Source organism: Choloepus didactylus, chromosome 4, assembly GCF_015220235.1.
Source record: "Choloepus didactylus isolate mChoDid1 chromosome 4, mChoDid1.pri, whole genome shotgun sequence".
Taxonomy (NCBI): Eukaryota; Metazoa; Chordata; class Mammalia; order Pilosa; family Megalonychidae; genus Choloepus; species Choloepus didactylus.
This window is the reverse complement of record NC_051310.1, coordinates 139654611-139674839: the sequence shown is the minus strand read 5'-3', so window position 1 is coordinate 139674839 and position 20229 is coordinate 139654611. Positions and strand designations below refer to the sequence as shown.

Genomic DNA, 20229 nt, shown 5'->3' with positions numbered 1-20229 from the left:
TCAGTGAGAGGAAATAGTCTTTGTAGTGGCTATCAAGACAAATGTATATAAGGAAATAAACAGTGTTTCTTTGCAAAAAAAAAAAAGAAAAAAAAAATTGGCTATAAAGTTCCATGATAGTAGAGATAGTATGGTGATCCTTCCAAGAACTCATTAATCCTTACTCATGTTTTCCAGAGTTGAGAGAATGAGTCTGAAACTTAGAAACTGTCTTAAGTTTGCCTGTGTTGACTCTTTGTTATGTTGAATCATTCTTAGTACTATGAACTCTCATATTTTGGGCTGGTAACTTGGCAATGACCAACACTATTAGAGCAATCTTCCCATATCTTGGGCCTCTTTTGCTGGTATAAGTAGTAGACCTGTATAATAGGAGTTTAGTCTTCAAATAATGTTAGTACGTATTGTAATTTTGGTCTGGATTCAAGAAGGTATGGTTGCCATTCTTTAGAACTTCCCTTGTCATTGATCATTAATGTATTCAATAAATGCTTATTGAGTGTTTATTATATGTGGAACTAGGGATGAATAAAATGTTGACCTTGCCATCACAGACCTTGCGGTTAGTCAGACATGTAAACAGATAATTACAATGCAGTATGTGAAAAGTGCTGTTCTAGACATTATGTATACAGTGTTATTGGAAGCATAGGGGTGGGAAGCTAAGTCAGCTTAAAGGAGCTAGGAAAGACTTCACATAGGAAAGGATGCTTGAACTGTGAGTCCTAGGCAAGAGGAGAAGAGTTCACCGGGAAAAGAGTGCGAAAAGGGGCATCCTGGCATCACCATTAAAGATCCTAATTTCAAATAGGAATTCAGTGCTTCAGACTGCTTTAAATGGCTTGGTCTGTCCTAGAGCTGTATATGAAGGAAATAGTTCACTGAAATTGAAATTGTGGGTAATCATGGTACCAGTCAGAGAGTTCATGGTTCATGGGTAGCTAATACTGAAATAAATTTAAGGACAGAAAGACATATGCCCCTATGCAGGAGACAAAGAAGAAAGTGACAGAGGGCCTTTATGCAGCTCTTACCTCTGATGGCCTGGAGTCACAGGGCCTTCTCTGACTGCTCCAGTACTTTGGAACCAATCTCTAATTGTTCTTTTACGTATGTCTTCATTTCTTAAGGGCAGGGGTCACTTTTTTTATTTCCTTAACATCACACTGCTTAGTACAGTGTAAGGTATGCAGTAAGTACTAAATGAATGTTTGTTGAATAAAAGTTGAAAAAATAAAGGTGTCAAATAGAGTGAATTGCCAAATTCAGATGAATAAAAAATGAACAGGAGTTTGTAACCCCTTTAAAAGAGAAATCACAATTAGGAATAATAAAATGATGAGAAAAAAGTTGAGCTGCAGCCCATTTAGGTGTGAAGAGTATAAGAGAGAAGAAATATACATACATAGAAAGTAGTGCTCCTTGAAAGAATTTAATTCAGGAGAGACCTAGATATGGTTAAAAGCCAGAGTGAAAGAGCCAGCAGAGATGAGGATTTAAATTACTACAGAGAGTAAATGAGAGCTGAGATTTTTATTTCGCTTTCTCAGAGGGAGAGGAGTCTCTGCAGTGTAGAGGAATTGAAAAGGATGGTAATTCAAGGTCTTATGCCAGATCTGCTGAGTCTTGAAGAAGTATAACTCAAAGTTGGTTGTAAATACCCTTCAAGTTCAAATCCTGTACATTCTCAGTTCCTACTTCTCATCTCAATTGTGCTTAATCATTATGAGCTTGGATTATCCTTAAGAAGCAAATGGGATGCTCTTCTGTAGCCAATCCTCTCCCTCTTTCTTTATAGTTTCTTAAAGATTTTTATGTGGAGGTTGCTGGGTTGTTTTGCTGTTTTAATGAAAGAGAGAATTGGACTGAAGCTCAGTAAGCAAGATTTAATTTAGGGATACAAAAGGATTGTCTACGCTGGAGGGTTGTTAGATTTTGAAAACATAAGTGAAGGAGATTTTAAAATCTTCCTTCTCCTTAATAGGTATCAATCCAATCTGGGTTGCATATTATCCCTTTGGAAAGTGGGCAAAGTGACTTGCAACTTTCTTCTAGTTCTTAGTTTTTATGATTGCAAGTCTAATTCTCCTGTTCCTGCTTCTCTCTTTCTCTTGTTCTCTTTTCCAAGTTTTTTTCCTATATGGTAGTGCTCTGAGTCTTTTAATATGTGGCCTTAAGAAGAGTTTGTGTAGTTGGATTTCAAGGAGGAGAAAAAAATTGCAATAATCTGATTTCAGCTTTTGCTCAGTGTTTGAACCTAGGTGTTATTATTAAGACTCTGAAATCTATTTGGTAGTGGGGAAACATAATCATTTTCAAAGCATTTATGAATTATTGGCTCTAGATTAATGCTCTCAACTTGAAGAAGGAGCCAGGAAGGCAGGGAGACATCAGAATACTGTGCAGCATTTAAAAAGTACACGTCTGGGCCTATCCTATCTGTGGATCAGAACCTCTGAGGGTAGAGTCTGGCAGTAGTACATACATTAAATTCCACCACAAAGCCCATTGCTGGTTATGAACCACTGGCTTAGGTGCCAGGACCCTGGAATCTATTGGCTTCATACCTAAGTCCTCACAGAGGCTTATTAGGAGTATGTAAAGTTAGTCCAGTAAGCATACTCTTCTTGCTGAGTAGTTTTTAATCTCTCCTGTGCCTTCTGGACTGATTACTCTGTAAACTGCTATGTCATATTTGAGAAAACTGTGCTGTTCTAAGGTCAGATCTGGGGAGATGATAAGGGCCTTACTAAAGCAGATCAGCAGGAATTTCCTCCATGGGCAAGAATAGGAAACTTTGTGATAGTATCACTGATTCCAGGCCTGTCTTTTCTGTCACCACTCCACTTCCCTGTTCTCTTGGTACTCATAACAACCAATAGTTGTTTAGTGTTTATTAGACACTATCTGTGTAATAGAGAGAATAGATGACCAAGAATAGATGACCAAGAGGAGAGGCCTTGGTGGCCAGCAGCCCTGCTCCTCACCTGCCTTTGTTAGTGGCCTTAGGCAAGTTCTCACTGATTTTTCTGTCTCTACTGTATTCTTGAATTAAGGCTTGTGATGTGTTGAGATCCTCAGCACAGGTGGTGTAAAATGAAAATTGTTGGTGTTCTCTTGGTTTTGTCTCTTTGATCTCTATTTCATTCCTTCTTCCGGTGCCTGCAGCTGCTGTCCTCAGCCATCAAAGTGATTCTCACCAGAGAGAGAGGATTCTTCTTTCCCTGAACACAACACCGCTTCCTTTGCTGTTTAAAATAGCGCAGCCTCTTCAGGCTCTAGGTTGTCTTGCAGAGCCTTCCCGTTGACCTCACTCATTTCAGAGTCTTGTGGCACTGCTGCTTTCCAAGTTTCTTTTCCCTCTCTCAGTTTGCAATTTCGGGCAGATTTCCTCTTTGGGCTTAGGTTAAGTCACTGTCTTATTTCCTGCCAGTATTTTGAATGTTTTGGGGGCCATTGGTATTTCTCCGATTTCACCTCTGTCTTCCATTGGACACCTGTGCGTTTCCATTTCTTGACTAATGAAAAAGGCTTCAACTTAATTTCTGTACCCATATCCTTCTCCCTCCCTGCACTGAGTCTGAAGTTGGGCTTGTGGCTATTATCACTGCCCCTTTGGAAAACAGTCCAGGGCTTGAAATTTGGGACTATGTTTATTCAACTAAGCTTCTCTGGGAACATGGTCTGTCCCACTGTTGTTCTGGGAGTATCTGTTGGTTTTACTTCATGTTCAGACTGCAGTGTTGTTAAGGAAAAGAGCTACAATGTTTTCAGTAGGATTTGATATATTATGTATCACATTCCTATTGCTAGAAGGTCAGCCACTCCTCTGGGCTCCATTGTTTAATGCAATACAAAAGGACATTTTCTGTCAGCTTGCTTTTTTCACAGTTCTCAGTAGAGGTGTGGAATGAGAGCAGCCTACCTTCTTGGGTGTTTATTACCACATTTGTGGATTTGACCTAAACATCTGTTACCTCTTAAAATTAAAAAAGAGGGCAAGAAATAAAAAGCGGGTATGACAGCCAGACTGGGCAGTGTGGATCTTTAGGGTTGGCAGAGTTGTGAGTGCTCAGATTTTCCAAATCTTGGTTTTCTTCCTCCCAACAGTTATATCAGCAAGTCTTAATGGGTCACGTATTTTTCTCTGGTTTTGAAGGATACTTAGAGAATAATGAGTTCACAGTATGGATATCTCCTTTTAGACTTCTAGATAGTAAATTCCACCTCTTCTCAAGTTTAGCACAGAGAATGTTTGGAATGCTTTTTTGTTGCTTCCTTCATCTATAAAATAATCTTTTTTTATAGATTTCTAGGTTTACATATTTTATCTCTCCCCCTAAAACTGAAATGAGGTTAAAGATGTTTCCCCTACCCTGCCCCTTCATTCATAGATGAGATTTAAATTTGCTTGAAGATCTTGGAACAGCCCTTTATGAAACCGTATGGTTGAATTTTTTTCACTTGGTCAAATTCTCTTTTGGAGGAATTCTGAGAAGGGAGTTTTTTGTTGTTGTTGTTGTTCTTCTGCATATGAACATTGCTCCCCATTCAGGCTGAGCTCACCACAATTTCTAATTCTCTTCACATCTCTCAACGGTCGTAAGGTCTGTGGTCATTTCTCCAGAAGTTCAGCTGGCCTTATTAAAGGTGCTGGCTGTTAAAAAACAAAACAAAACTTTTAAATATTATGAAGTATAATAGACATAGAAAAGTTAATGAAATATAAGTGTACTGTATTATGAGTAATTATAAAACAATTCCCTGTGTAACCACCACCCAAGTTAGGAACTAGAACCCTGGAGGGTGTTAGCAGTTTTTGAAGGATGTGATGCTTATGGTGTCATCGAGATGAGTGACAATGGAGACGAAGTTTTGTTTTATGCAATTAGGATGATTTTATTTTTAAAATTTAAAATACCCAAGGACTTCATCTTGACTTTTTTGTTCGTTTACTTTTCAACATTTGAATTTGTACCATTCAACATTTTTGGGCGGTAAGCTCCTGGAACCACCCTTTCCCAATGTAGATTGGCAGTTGGCAGTGCTTCCTGTCCTCATCTTACTCTCATAATAATAAGACTAGAAATAATAATAGTAGTGGTAATAATAACTAACATTTATTGAGCTTTTGCTATGTGCCAAGCACTGTACTAAGCACTTTACATATATTATCTCATTCAAGTTTTACACAACTCTTAAGAAGTAAATATTGTTATTCCCATTTTGTAGATGAGGAAACTGATGTTAAAGGAAGTCAGGTGAATAGTTGGTGGTCACCCAGCCATAAGTGGCTGAACTGGCATTCACACTTAGGCTATTAAACTCCAAAGCTCACACTTCATTATTATTCTGTAGTCCTCCCAGGGCACCTTCATGTGCAAAGCATGGCCCTGGGCATTGCTATAGCCAAGAGTCACATTCTGCATTCATCTTGAAAAGGGCAGTTTTTTTAAAAAAAAAGTCTCCCCAAAGTTCCCCATAAAAGTCAATTTAATGAATTTCTCAGATTGTTTATTTTAGAGCCTTCATTCTTTAACCCCTTTCGTCCATGTTCCATTACTCACCCCCAACTCCAGATTTCCTGTTATCCCCACTTCTTGCCCTAATGGTACTGTTAGGAAATGTGCCACCTGTGGTTCTGTGGGCACACAAGTGTCAAGTTGACAGGGTGCAGCTGTGTGGTTCTAGATGAACATAAGCCACAAGCAGTTGCGTTTCTGTTAGGGTGGTGGCTAGGTAGGAGAGTGAAGTGGAGTTTAACAGATGCCTTGATTGTTGCTGTGTATGTGTGCGTTACGGGTTTGAAATGTTCTGTTCTTGGTTGCCAGGTTGATTGTGTGGCTCACACTCTTGATTTGCTAGTGCTACTCCAGATCTCTGCCCTTTTACTTCTGAACTCTGCCTTCTCATTTCTGTGTCTATCCCTACCCACAGGTAGGGACATTGGGAGGAATGGAGACTAGCTGAGTCAGAATGGCTGTTTTCTGTGGAAAAAAACTGGAGCTAAAATGCCCCATGCTAGAGCTGACCTGGATGATGAGAGCTGGGGTTCAGTGAACATGGTAATGAGAAGAAATGAGACCAGTTACCCCCCTGACCCAGTTTGGCTGTGCAGTCTCCAAGGTGGCTAAGTTACTTGAGCAAGTACCTTGCCTTATCTGATCTCAAATTTGCATTATTTTGATTTCTTCTTTCAAATGGGCAACTGTGATAACATTATGGGTGCAAAAGCATGGGATGTTAAAGTGCGTTTTCCGCGGCTGCCCCAGTTAGTCCTGAGAAAAGGTAGCCCCAAGGCAGTTTGTGTTCATTGGGGAGGAGCTCAGAGCATGCTCAGACATGTGGCTGTTGCCACCTTGCAGCTCCTGCTTTGGAGAAAAGCAAGCAGCCTCAGGACTAAACTTGCAACAAGTAGGTTGCAGGCCTGCCTCTGTTACCTTGATGATTGGGAGGTTGATTTCTGTTTGGGAGAGCACACATGATTGTTTTCATATGACATAATAACCTGCTGCTGACTTTTCTAAATATGTCCTTTCTGCTTATGATGTGCTTCCTTCCCCTGGCTGCTTTGGTCTCTGCTGTGAGGCTCCCACAGTAACAGTCACACAGACTTTCCATCACAGCAAACCCAGAACTGGCCAGAGAACAGGACTTTACAAGCGTTAATATACAGATAAATGAGATGGGGGAGGAGGGGATTAAGGGGATGGAGGCTGAGGTCTTGTTAAAATGCAAATTCAGATTCAATAGCTCTGGGGTGGGCCCTGAGACTGCATTACTGTCAGTCTCCCAAGTGATGCCAGTGGTGCTGTTCCACAGACCACATTTTGAGTAGTCAGACTGTGTGTGTGCGTGTGTGTGTGTATGTGTTGGGGTAGAAATGGGGGCACTTCTCACTTTTGAGGGTGTGAGTTTCTCTCTCATTTGTAAAATTGGGATACTAATGCCTTCCTTGCAGTGCTGATATGAGGATTAAATCAGCTTTAATAACTTTGAAAGCATATTGCAAAATCTAAATAACTGTATAGCTGTAAGGGGTTACTAATATTATCTGGTTCTATAGATTCTAGAATACCAAGGAATTCTTCTAATTTGCTGGCAAGGTTTTTTTTTTTTTGGCCAAGTTTCCATTGTGAGAAGTCCCTTTTTGTAGGCCCAGCCTCTTCTGTTCCAACATTCAGTCATCCTCCCACTCTTGCTTTTGTTGTAACCTATTCTCAGAACCTTCTCCTTGCCAATAGTCTTACCTGTATCAATAGTACCTTGGTTACTAACTGAAAAGAATACATAGCAAATATTCTTTCTGACACTAACACTACTGTGTGATTTATTTCAGGGCTATAGATGTGATTTTGGGAGAAGTCTTAATTTTCCATATCTGATTAGAGACCACTGGAGTGATACGGATGCTTTTTTTTTTTTTTTTTTTAATTCTTCCATTTTTTAGTGCATTTTTTATTGTGAACTTCAACATATATACATAACAGTGATAACTTTAAAAGTATGATTTCACAAGTAGTTAGAGAGCAGATTTCAAGAGTGTCATGGGTCACAGTTCCACAACTTCAGCTATTTCCATTACTGCAAAATATAATATACATACAGAAAGGTGTTAACTTTTGGTGTACAGCTCAACAAGCAGTTATATAGGTAATATTAAAAATTGTTATGGGTCACAGTTCCACAATTTCAGTTCTTTCGATAAGGACGCTTTTTAATAGCAGTAGCTGCTCCAGATAAAGAAATAAATTTTCTTCTTTTGGGGCTAATTCATTTATATTGAAAAATAATTTGGGAAGTGAATTAGTCTCAGAGCTCTCTTTCCAGACTAAGAATTTACAGGCAGAGTGAAAATATGCTAAGTTTATAACCAGTTGTTTTAAGATTCTAATATTGTAACCAGAGTAAAATATTCTATTTAAATAGTTTCTGCTTTAAAAATGAAGATGTGGGGAAACAAGTACTTTCATACCCTTATGCTGTTAGTGAAAGCACTCATTGATCTACCCTTTTTAGAGGGCAATTTGGTAATATCTATTAGAAGAAAAATTTATATATTCATATGTTTTAATCCAGCAATTATAATTCTGGGATCTTATCCTATGCATACAAGCAGCCATCAATAGGGGGTTAGTGTCTATAAAATGAAATACCTTGTACCTGCTAAAAAGAATGAGGTCATACTGTATATACTGATGTGGAAGGTTATACAAGATATATTAAGTGAAAAAAAAAGCAAATTGTACAATAGTTTTTTATGTTAATGATAATTTATATTTTTGTTAAATACACATATAAAAGTTAGCATTATGCATAGAAAAAAAAATGAGGCTATAATACCAAACTTTTGTTAATATTGGTTACCTCAGGAAAAGATAATGGATATAATTATGGTATATATTTCTGTAATGTTTGAATTTTTTACAAAGTAGAAAAAAACAATAAAGATAAACTCTTCAGTTTAAACATGCATATTTCATACGTAAATCTAAAATGTTGAAGTTTTAAAATCTGTATACTCATTTTATTATAGCAGTTACGCACAAATCTTATTAAAAAACATTGTATAATAAGCTTGAGGGTTTTTTTGTTTGTTTAGCAAAAATAGGACATGTTCTAGTTTGCTAATGCTGCAGAATGCAAAACACCAGAGATGGATTGGCTTTTATAAAAAGGGGGTTTATTTGGCTACACAGTTACAGTCTTAAGGCCATAAAGTGTCCAAGGTAACACATCAGTAATCGGGTACCTTCACTGGAGGATGGCCAATGGCATCCGGAAAACCTGTTAGCTGGGAAGGCATGTGGCTGGCGTCTGCTCCAAAGTTCTGGTTTCAAAATGGCTTTCTCCCAGGACGTTCCTCTCTAGCAAGCTTGCTCCTCTTTTAAATGTCACTCACAGCTGCACTCAGTTCCTTCTCTTTGAGTCAGCTCATTTATATGGCTCCACTGATCAAGGCCCACCCTGAATGGGTGGGGCCATGCCTCCATGGGAGTATCTCATCAGAGTCATCACCCACAGCTGGGTGGGGCAAATTCCAAGCAAATCTAATCAGCACCACAAGACTACATCAAAGAACATGGCTTTTTTGGGGGGACATAATATTTTCAAACTGGCACAGGACATAAAAATATTTTCTCACAAATCCATGGTTAACTTGTTGAATTTGAGATGATTTACTTTATAATATCTTCAAAAATATTTCCTTGGTTAGCTTTGGTAAATGAAATATTTTTTGATACTTTCTGAAGTACAAGTGTTTTTGAAGAGTTTTTTGTTACACAAGCAATGTAGAGAAATATAAAGAAGGAAATAAGTCACCCACAATTCCAGCACCCAGAGATAACTACTGTTAATATTCCCATGGCTACATCTATTTCTGATTATAAAGAACGTTTAAAGATCTCTTTAAACAATAGTATTGTTATTTTTATTTAAAAAATCATCTGTAGTCTTTTTGGACTTATTTTTTAATTTTAATTTAAGTGACATTTGCAAAGAGCCATACCATGCCTGCCTTTACCAAAATTAAGAATAAGACTGTTTTATTTGTCATCATTTAAGGCACATGGATTTCGGGCTTCACCCAATCTTTCTGAAAAGGCATTAAAATCTTGCTTCCTGCTCATACTTATAGGCTGGCCCTAATAGATAGTTGGAAGGTTCTCTAGGAGGCGGAAGAACTTTCTAAATAAGTAAAATTAACCAAAAAGCATTATAAATATTTTTAAAGTATTAAAATTGGATTCAACAAATATATATTAAACTTGTGGCCTATGCTGTAAGCATAGAGTTATAGGAGACACAGCCTCTGCCCTCCAGGAGATTTTAGATTAGTAGTAGTGACAGGACAAATCCATAAATAACTTCCACACAAGGTACTACATATTTCATACCATGTGAATGATGCATATTAAGCATTGCTGTAAGAAATGATTTCCGACCAGGGTGATCACAGCAGGAATCATAGGGGATGTGGCATTTGACTGGTCCTTGAAGGAAGGATAGGATTTTGGTATTGGGAGGTAGAAGGGAAGGGCATTCCAGGTAGCAGAATATGAGTTAAAGCTCTGAGGCTTCTTTTCAGAATATTGAGTAATCCAAGACTGACAAATGCACATGGTTCATACAGTTGAGTGGTAGGAAATAGAAGAAGAGAAAGGCCCATTGACAGCTTTGAATGCTAGGCCAAGATATTTATGCTTTATTTAGTTGGCAGTAAAAAACCATTGAAGGTGTTTGAGCAGAGGAGGGACATGCTCAAAGCTATGTTATAGAAAGATTATTCTGATGGATTAGGAGTGGGGAGGATAGCATCTACAGTAAGGATTTTGATCAGAAGGTCATCCCTGTATCCAGGAATTTGATGCTGAAGGCCTGAGAGAGGATATTTACATTGGGAATGGAAAGGGGCAAGCATTTTGTAGAAAATAACATATTGAAGGTGCCTTTCTTCCCAGGAGTGTCATGGCACAAGATGGCATGATTGCAGGAGCACTGAGAGTCCTCTCCACTCCTGTTTTTGTCCCAGGACACACATTCACTTTGCACACTTAGTCCAGATAAGGAACAGTTAGTATTTTCCCTGGTTACAAAATTGGAAACCTAGAGATTAAGAAAACTTCAAGCGTACAGTGTTGGTGAATGAAGAGGAATTAGAACCTTTTTGATGGTCAGACTTTTAGCTCATAAAGCTTTGTTTGTTGTCCTGGTCTTGATGTAGTCAGGACCGACCTAAGAGAATTTTTTTCTCCATTCCAGTTGCTTGAATCAAGACATTGCCTCTGCATTCCTTACTGATAACTGTGGAAGGGGAAGGGAGGGTAGGAGTGCCTGCTCTGTACCATGCACTGTGAGAATTACGTTAAAGCTGCTCTCTAGACTTGGGCACGTGCTGATGATTGTACTATAACTGAGCCCTTTAGCTAGAATCTCCTCATTCTTTCCCTTTCCTGTCTGATGCCATCCTTCTCTCTTCCTGTACGTGAAATCAGATTTTCCTGCTTCTGATACTCTAATGTCACTTCCCTGGGAAATGGGTGTCAGCTGTCCACGTTGATAGCGTAGGTTCTACCATGGGTGGGACGTGGGTGAGCTCTGGCCGTGAGGGATCCTCTTGTATTAGAAAGGCCCTTCCTTCCTCTTTCTCTGCAACCATCTCAGTGAGGAGACGTCAGAACCCGTGTTTAGACCTATTTCAGCTACTCAGAAGGACTGCCTTTTATTATTATTATTATTATTATCATTATTATTATTATTTTAAATCATTAAAGCTGGCAGGAGTGGATCCTATCGACCCCCACTTTATCCTGCTGCTGTCTTGCATTCTGCCTGGATTCTCAGACTTGTCCCTGATGCCTGCGTGAAAGCATGGCAACTTCCTATGTATTCTTTCAGAAACTACAGCATTCTGGTGGTGGTGGAGAACCTGAACTTCCTCTTCTGAGTGTCATGGTTTCTAGAACCAGAAAGACCTAGGTCTAGATCATGGTTTTTCCACTCACTACCTGCCTGCCTGACTTCATCTAAAATGGAGATAATAGTAGTCCTTTACAGAGTTGTCAGGAGTATTAAATGAGATAATCTGGGTTAAGTGCGTAGCACAAATCTTAGTGGAGAGCATACATTTGGTGAATGTTAGCTGTTGTCACTGTAGATCCTCTTTCTCTGTACCCAATGGGACTGGGTATTCTTGTAAGAATACCTGGGACATTGTTTTTTTTTTTCTCCTCTTAGTCCCAGGAGAGGCTAAAATTTGTAAATAAAAGGGGAGAAAATGCTTTTGTTTAATAGTTCCTAATCGTATCAATCATTAAAGCCATGTGGAAAGCTTTAATATAAGCAGATTCCTGAACCCAGCTCCATATTGTTTGATTCAGAATCTTGTGGGAGTAGGGGTGGGGAATTGCTGTGTGAACAAAATTAAGGCCTATGAGTAGTTCTGTTGACAGGGTAGGTTTGGGAGCCATTTTTCTAGCTTCCTTGTCTCCTGGGGCTTATGGCTAGGGTATCTGAAAGGTCACCTCTTCCCAAGCAGTGGCAGACTTACCTTTCTTAGAAGCTGAGGCTATTTTATTCCTAGCAGAGGAGAATCAATTCAACTCTGTTTCTGAGCTCTAAACTGGGGGTGCCTGGTTTTTCTGTTATGTTGGAAGTTGTTTCTGGGAGCCTTCATGGTATGGAGAGTAGAACTGTAAATCAGCCATACTGGGTAGAGACCAGGAGCAGAGTAAAGAGGCAGTCCTGGAATGGCCATTCTGCCCCTCCCTGCCTCTGATCAGATGGCACTTTGGATTCTGAAGGAACAGGAGTCAGTGAGCCTGGGCATGGTCCCTGCCTTCTCCTTTCTCAGTCACTGAGTTTCTGCCCAGCTGGCTAAGATTCTGCAAAAAACCTTTGGCCTTGGGCTTCCTCTGTGGCTTTTGCATAAGTGGCAATTCTCAGAATCTGGTGGAGAATCTGTTTTGTGAGATTAGAGTGTAATGTGTGGGCAAGAGACAAACATAGTTATTCTTAACCAGCAGGAAGGGAGGGAAAGACAGAGCTTGGCCTTGGACAGGTCTCTGACATGCTTGTTTGTAGAAATAGCAAGCCCATGGTTTGGTTGGAATGACTTATAACTCAGGTATTTATAACTTGTATTGAGTGGGATTGAGAAGTAAGGGAAGGGAAAGAGGGGAAGAAAGGAGCTGGTGGTGCTCGTGGCAACAAAAACAGAGATCGGTTTCCTCCCAGTTGCTGGGGTTTCCTCACCAGTTTGAGGTCAGCCAAATCCTATGTGACCCCAGCCTTTTGTGGCTTTTGCCTCTTAGTACTCCCCAGGGGAGCAGCCACACTCATGCCATCGCAGACTCCCTGTCGTGTCCCCTCATAATAAGAAAGAGCAAATCTGAACAATTTATGTCATAGGTCCAAGCTAGATGCCCTTCCCAAGCAGCGCCCTTTCTTGGCTCCACAGACTGCCTCTTACATTTGCTGGTGCGTCTCCCCTAGCTCTGTGACTAATCAGATCCCGGGACTAGAGAGAGAGGCCAGTAAAGCTAAGAAGTCTCTGCCCAGAGTCCCTGGGATTCTCTCCTTGGGGGCTGGGCCTGCCTGGCACACTTTGCTATGCTGCCTGTATGGCTGATGGGTCTGGACTCGGGAGAAACCGTTCCTTTTCTGATCTTCACTTCCTTTTAGCACTTGCATCTGACTGCCCCTTCCTTTTGGTGACTCTCCCTTTCACTGGCTTCCTGGTTCTCCTCACATTCTAACTGCCTGGCACTTGATCTTCTCCATACTCTTAAAAAAAAGATGTTCCCCACGGTTCTATCCTCTCTCCCTTCCCTTCTCTCCCTCTGTCTTCTTCTATCTCATTGTACTTCCAGTAGTGGTTTTCCCCTTCATGTGAATAGTTCTCAACTATCTATTTCTGGTCCTGACCTTTCTTCCAAGCACTAATCCCATGTATATGTTTCTGAATGAAGTGTTCTGTGGTTCCCTCCAAATACCCCTGAAGTGCTTCAGATTCAACACATCTGAAACAGACGTTATTGGTTCTCTTCTTCCTTTGTCCAGACCCAGGTCCTCTTTCTAATCAATGCCCTCATTTCTGTTCATGGTATCACCTTGTTCCTGATCTCTGAATTGCATTCAAAATTTGAGTCTTCTCTCTTTTACTTCCAGTGTTGTAGGGTGCCCATTCTTGCCAATTCTATTTAGTTCGTGGCTTTTGAATCCAGCATTTCTTTTTCACTTCCACTGTTTTCATGCTAGTCTAGATCCTTATTACTTCTTGCCTGAACAATTGTAAACCTCCTAATTAAGCTCCTTGCCTTTATGTATGTCTTGTATATATCATCACCAGATTGTTTTTTAAAGCACATTATTGATTGTGTCCTCTGCTTGAAATCATTGACTTCCTAAAACCTACACATTAACCCAAATCATTCAGTTTGGCATTCAAGGCCTTCCATAATCTGGTCGCAGCATATTTCTCCTGACTTACTCTCCTACGCAATCTTTCTCTCACCATTGCTCACCTGCTCTGTTGTTTCCTGTTATCAAACTTTTGTACATGCAGCTTCTTCTACTGAGAATTCTGTCTGTTTTTCCACCTGTAAAAATCCTATCTACACTGCAAGGCCCTATCCAAATACCATCTTACCCTCGAAGAAATCTTCCTTGTTTTTCTTCCCTGATCCTGTTCAGAAAACATCTTTCTTCCTCCTCTTTGAGTACTTTATTTCTCTCATCATATCTTGGATTCTTTTTAGTCTATCATTCATCTTAACTAATGAATTTTAAGTTTCTAGAGGGTAGAGCCTATAGCCTGCATCAACCTTTTTTTTTTTAAATGGTCTTTTAAAATTCATTTTAAAAATAGACTTTATTTTTTAGAGCAGTTTTAGGTTTATGGAAAAATTGAGCAGAAAGTACAGAGTTCCCATGTACCCCTTGCCACACATACAGAGTTTCCCCAATTATTAACATCTTGTATTAGTGGTACATTTGTTATAATTGATGAAACAATATTAATACATTGTAATTAACTAAAGTCCATAGTTTCTATTAGGGTTCTCTCTTTGTGCAATATAGTTCTGTGGGTTTTGACAAATGCATAATGTTATGTATCCATCATTCAGTATTACACAGAATACTTTGCTCTAAAATTGCCCTGTGCTCCACTTATTCATCCCTCTCTTCTCACCCATGAACCCCTGGCAACCACTGATCTTTTTGTTGTCTCTCTATTTGCCTTTTCCAAGATGTCATGTAGTTGAAATCATACTGTATGCAGCCTTTTCAGATTGGCTTTTTTCACTTAGCAATACACATTTAAGGTTCCTCCGTGTCTTTTTGTGTCGTGATAGCTCATTTCTTTTTTTCACTGAATAATATTGCATTGTATTGATGTACCACAATTTGTTTATCCATTCACCCTCTTTTGAGAACATCTTACATCAAGAAATACATTTTACATTGTGACCCAAGTACACACACACAAACACACATCCCCAAAACAAAAGTTTTACATCAATTCTTAGTCCTACTACATGCTACAAAGTCTATTTTCTGTTCTATTTCATTCATTTCCCACTGAATTGATTTCAAGAGCCATTAATAAGTTGCAATCTGTCTGTTGGAAAATACTGTTCTATCTTGTGTGAATGAGTAGTCCTGTCTGTCGCCTCTAAGCCACCTGTTTTTTCCATTCTCTTTAATGAGAGCCAGAAGAGCACTTAAACACTTGGTTTTATTCTTTGCTTTTCTCTTGGGAGTAGGCTATTATAAAGTTATCCCTTAATCTCATTAAAGTGAAGGCTGATTTTGCCTTCCTTCTTTTTCTTAGGAAGATACAATGCTTCTCTGCCTAGTACATGTTGGGAGTGGTGGGTATTCAAGCCCTCACATATACCTGTAGTAATTCTGCCTACCAGAAGCCTTGCATCAGGGAAAGATGACACCGTCTCTCAGGTTGGTATACTCTTTCCTCCATCTTATCACTCTCCATCTGCCAAAGGCTGTGTCAAGACTTGGGTAGTCTCTCTGCTTCGAGGCTTCATTTTGGATGTGGTGGACTGTAGAGTACAAAATGGGTGCTCTCTTTTTAGTTCTGAGTTTTCACTTGTACATGAAGTGATATTCCTAGACTGCAGATGTGTCTAGTGCCAGCTGCCTGTGGCAATTATGTTCCAAGTTACTAGGCATAAATAGTTCTCTGCGCTGCTATGGCATTTGGACCTTGAGGGTTTGGACTGAAGTTCCTGTCAGAGATTGACTTTAAGGCCCCATTCCAGACTTTCAGGACAGCTATTTTTTCATAGGGCCTCTTCCCTGTCTCAGTTTCATTGAATGATGCCTGGGGCCAGAGCACTCACACTAGTGGGCTTGCTTCTTTACGTGGAAAGATGCTGTAGTATTCAGGAGAGGCTAGGCCACTGATTCTCAAAGTGTGGTCTGAGGATCCCTGGGATACCCGAGACCCTTTTAGGGAACTATAAAGTCCTTCCTTTACCAACTATATTTTCTTCATATACTTCAGCTGGAATAGCATTTCTTAACAGATTGCATGCAGATGCAGATATGAGAATCCAGCTGTCTTCTATTGAGCCAGACTTTAGAGATTTGCAAAAATGTAAAACATTGCCACTCATGTCACTAAACTTTTTTGTTTTGGAAAGTAGAGTTTTTAAAATAAGAATGTTATTTATTTGAACATGTAATGGGTTTATTATTGTTATTTTAAAATGAATTAGTAATTAAGTTTTTTTTCTGTTGTAATTTCTAAATATAGTAAATATCAATACATATAACCTGCTTAAACAAAAGCTCTTTGGAGTCCTTGATAATTTCTAAGAGTATAGAGTTCCTGAGGCTAGAAAGCTTGAAGATCCCTGTAACAGACAACTTCAGAGTCCCTATGGCTTAATCAATAGTTTATTTCTTGTTCATCTACATGTTCAGTTAACTCAGCACAAGGGCTCTGTTCATCAAAATTACTTGGGGACCCAGGCTGAGGGAGCCCTATCTCATCACCTGCTGCCACGCTTAGTAATCAGATAAAGGGATATCACATTGGTTCTTGAAAGCTTCCACCAGGAAATGGCATGCCGTATAAATGGCATCCTTATGAACACTTAAATGAGAAACCTAAATCAAATAAAAAATACGTATTCTTGAGTTCTTCATACCTTTTCCCCCACATTGTTGGATCAGCAAGTGTCAGTGAAACAGCTTGAGAATCATGAGAGAAGTCAGGTCTGTGAATAATAGAAAGATGGTTTCTCATATAGTACTGAACTCCAGCCACATCTTGGACCATATTTTTTCTCTTTTGTAACTATATTTAAAACATACAATAAAGATATATGGAATGATCGAAGGAACTCTTGTGTATCCACCATCAGCTTAAGAAACAAAATGTTTCCTATACCATTAAGTTCCCTTTGTGTCTGCCCCTAAGCAGGGGCTTTCTGTCACAACCAATTTCAGATGCTTTGTGGGGAGCAATTCTGTTTGCCTGAAATACCCTAATTTTCATAGGCTTACTTATTCTGTCTTTTCACTGTTCCTGAAGCCTCTGCCATCTATTTGTCAAATATTTATCAAGTGCCCATTATGAGCCAGGCAATGTATAAAGTCCTGGAGATAGATCAATGAGTGACAGCTACTTAGATCCTGCCCTTAAGGTGCTCACAGTCTGTTGGGCAAGACAAACAGTAAGTACATGGACAGAGATATAGTCAGTGTCACATCACTACCTGATTCTGAGTGCTGTGAAGAAAAATAAAGGAAGACAAGTTGGATGTAGAGTGATGGCATTAAAGCTAGTCTAGGAAGTCCTCTCTGAGTAAGAGACCTTTTGAGCAAAGGCCTGAGTGAATTGAGGGAGTGAGCTATGTGAATGGAAGAGGGAAGAACTTTCCAGCAGAAGGAATAATATATGCAGAGGACCTGAGGCTAGGACATGCTTGAGGTGCTCAAGATGGCAAGGCTGGTTGGAGTGCAGTGAGTGAGGAGGAAGGTGTAGGAAATGAGGTCTGAGAGGTAGCCAGAGGCCAGAAATCTGGGGCCTTGTAAACTTGGGTAAAGTATTTGGATTTGAACTTGAAGGAAATGGAAAGCCATTGGAGGATTTTGAACAGACTAATGACATGGTCTCATTTATATTTTAAAAGAATCACTCTGACCTGCCTTGATGAGAAAAGACAGTAGGGGGCAAGGACTGAAGCAAGGAGACCAGGTTAGGAGTCACAGCCAGAGTCCAAGTGAGAGAGAGAAGTGGCCTGAACTCAGTGGTGTGCTAATAAATGCTTACAGGCTCTCCAAGGTGGGAAAAAAGCCCTGATTTGTAGCATTTATTGATTACTCTGGAGAAAATACTCCCACTGTGGTCACTTCAAGCTACCACTGTGCTGTCACTGAATGTGGATGTGGGGAAAAGAGGCACACAGTCAGCTCTCCTTGGTTGGTGCATACTGGCTCCAGCACACCACTGCTTGAATGTTGGGGCTATTCAGCCTGTGGTGTGTTTGCAAGAGATATCAAGGTTTGTGTTTGTTTGCTAGGACAGGCAGGAACTGTACAGCCTTTTTGGAAAGAGAGGATGAGGAGAAGGTGATCAGAGGGAGAGTGTTAGTTTATAAACGTCCATAGCCCTGGAGCCTTGCAAAAGAAGCCTAGATGTTGGAGGCCTTGCAGGAACTCTGGAGTCTCAGATCCTTTGAAAGTGGAGCTCAACCCAAAACCTCCCTGCAAACAGGAAGCTGGTTTGAGTTAAGAACATAAAATAAAAACCAGCTGATGCCCCTGAATATTTTTTCCCTGCTCCTCCCCCTCCACAGAGCCAAAGGAAACTGCCTTTTCTTCCTTGGATAACTACTAAGAAAGCCAGAAAAAAACAAAAACCATAAAGCCTTTGAAAATATGCCAAGCTATGAGCCCAGGCAAACTCCTGCTGATGGGGTTTTCCTAGCCTGGGAGTGTGTTCCACTACCCAGAGCCCTACAGAAGAAAGGCCTAAGGAACACAGAGGTGCCATAGATCAGAGCTTGTCACCCAGGCCTGGCAGAAGGAGATAGTTATACCAGTGCGTCTCAGACTGGAGCTTTTAGCTCTTCTGTAGGTCATGACCAAATTATTTTTTAATGAAATAGAATATAATAGAAAAATAGAATATATCACATGGAATATGTTTTGTGAAACTTTTATTTCAGTTTTATGCACTTGTATATGTATGTATGTATGAACATATATACTGGGTCATGATATAAAATGTTCTTTTACTATGGGTCATGGTTAAAAAAGTTTGATAAACACTAGTCTCCATGTCTCCTTCCTGCTTTAGATTGCTGTTGAAGAAGTCCAAGATAGTTTCAGAATTAATCCTCCTACCCAAATTCCTGTCAGAGGGAAGAGCAGCTGAAATCCAACAGCCTGGTCTGATTCCTTGGGTTCTTTCCTTAAGCTGAAGCATAAGGGAAAGATTGATGCAAATTTGAATCCATAGGATTTTTCTGAAATCAGATTAGCTCGAAGAGAGTAGAAGATTAAGCAACCTTTTAGCTCCCTACACTTGATTTGTGACCATTCCTGTCCACGTGGTAAATGCTGGCCTCTGACTCCACACTCTTTTTTTTCTTCAGTAGGCATTTGGTGCAGCAGGAATGTTCCCAAGTATCCCTCCCGCTGGGATACTTAAGGGCACAGTGCCCAGGATGCAGGAGTGGTGACTGAACTGAGTACCCCCTGGGCTTTCCCAGGATGATTTAGTGCTCTCCAGTCAGTCCCTGGTACTCAGGCCTTTCAAAGAGTGACTGGGTGCTAGGGTATCATTCAGCTGAGAAAAAGTGTAGAAGGAGGCATAAGATAGGGCAGACTATCAAGAATGTTTAGGGTAGCCTAAAGGTAATTTATCCCACGATAAGGGTAGCACCTCAGATAGGCCAAAGGGTAACTGGCAAGTTTGGTGTTTGCCAGGTGACTGTGGGTTGATGTGGTGACCTAAACTTCTTCTATCAATGAATAGAGCCAAGTTGGAATTCCTGTCTGCAGTTTTGAGTGGCACAAAAGACTTGAGGACCTTTCTGGGGAATAGGTTTTAACCTATGTCCTGGTAGACTTATTTTGGTTTTCAGCCACCATAGGGCATTTCTTTCCAACCTATGTCAAACCAAAATGGTCCTTAGATATTAGAATTTAAACTGGCCCTCTAGGAGCACTTTGAGTTCTCCACCTGGGGCAGTAAGAGAGAAGGAGAGATCTTATAACTGTCCTAATTGGTTCTGGGATTACCCTCTAGAAACTGACCTGAGCTAGGAGTAGACCACCTTGCCAAGTTATGAATCTCCTGAAGTGTTTTTGGCTCACTTTACCCTCCTAGGGCTTCCTAGACTCTCCCCAGGGCTAGAGTTTTGAGAGTGCAGTTTAGCCTATTCATGGACATTCTGCATTCAGAAGCCCCTCTCTGAGCCAAGGGAGGCCAAGTACATCCCTGAGGAGGACCAGTGTAGGGAGCCCAGGCAGCATTAGAGGAGCCTGGACCTGGAATGACAAGTGAGATGTTCTGCAGTAGAGAGTGAAGTAGAGTGACAAGCAAGAGGTTACAGGGCAGTCAGATTCTTACATGGGAACATCTAGCAGGAAGATCAGTGAACTAGTTTGAGGTTAGTCCATTGTGGGTCCTGAGGATTGCAGACAGTGCAGGATAACAATAGTGATGATGAGAGTGATGGTAAATGC

At 40.2% G+C, this 20229-nt stretch overlaps 1 protein-coding gene across 6 annotated transcripts in view; it reads left to right on the top strand.

Moving 5' to 3' along the window:
* The window catches only part of MAPKBP1 (mitogen-activated protein kinase binding protein 1), a 57180-nt gene that overhangs the window by 2178 nt on the left and 34773 nt on the right, over window positions 1-20229 (top strand). The window contains exon 1 of one of the 6 annotated variants that reach the window (XM_037834246.1): window positions 15355-15462. The exons of the other annotated variants lie outside the window; for them this stretch is intronic. The gene's annotated coding sequence lies outside the window, so the exon portion shown is untranslated. Of the gene's footprint in view, window positions 1-15354; window positions 15463-20229 lie in introns of those variants that run through there. 6 annotated transcript variants of the gene reach the window in all.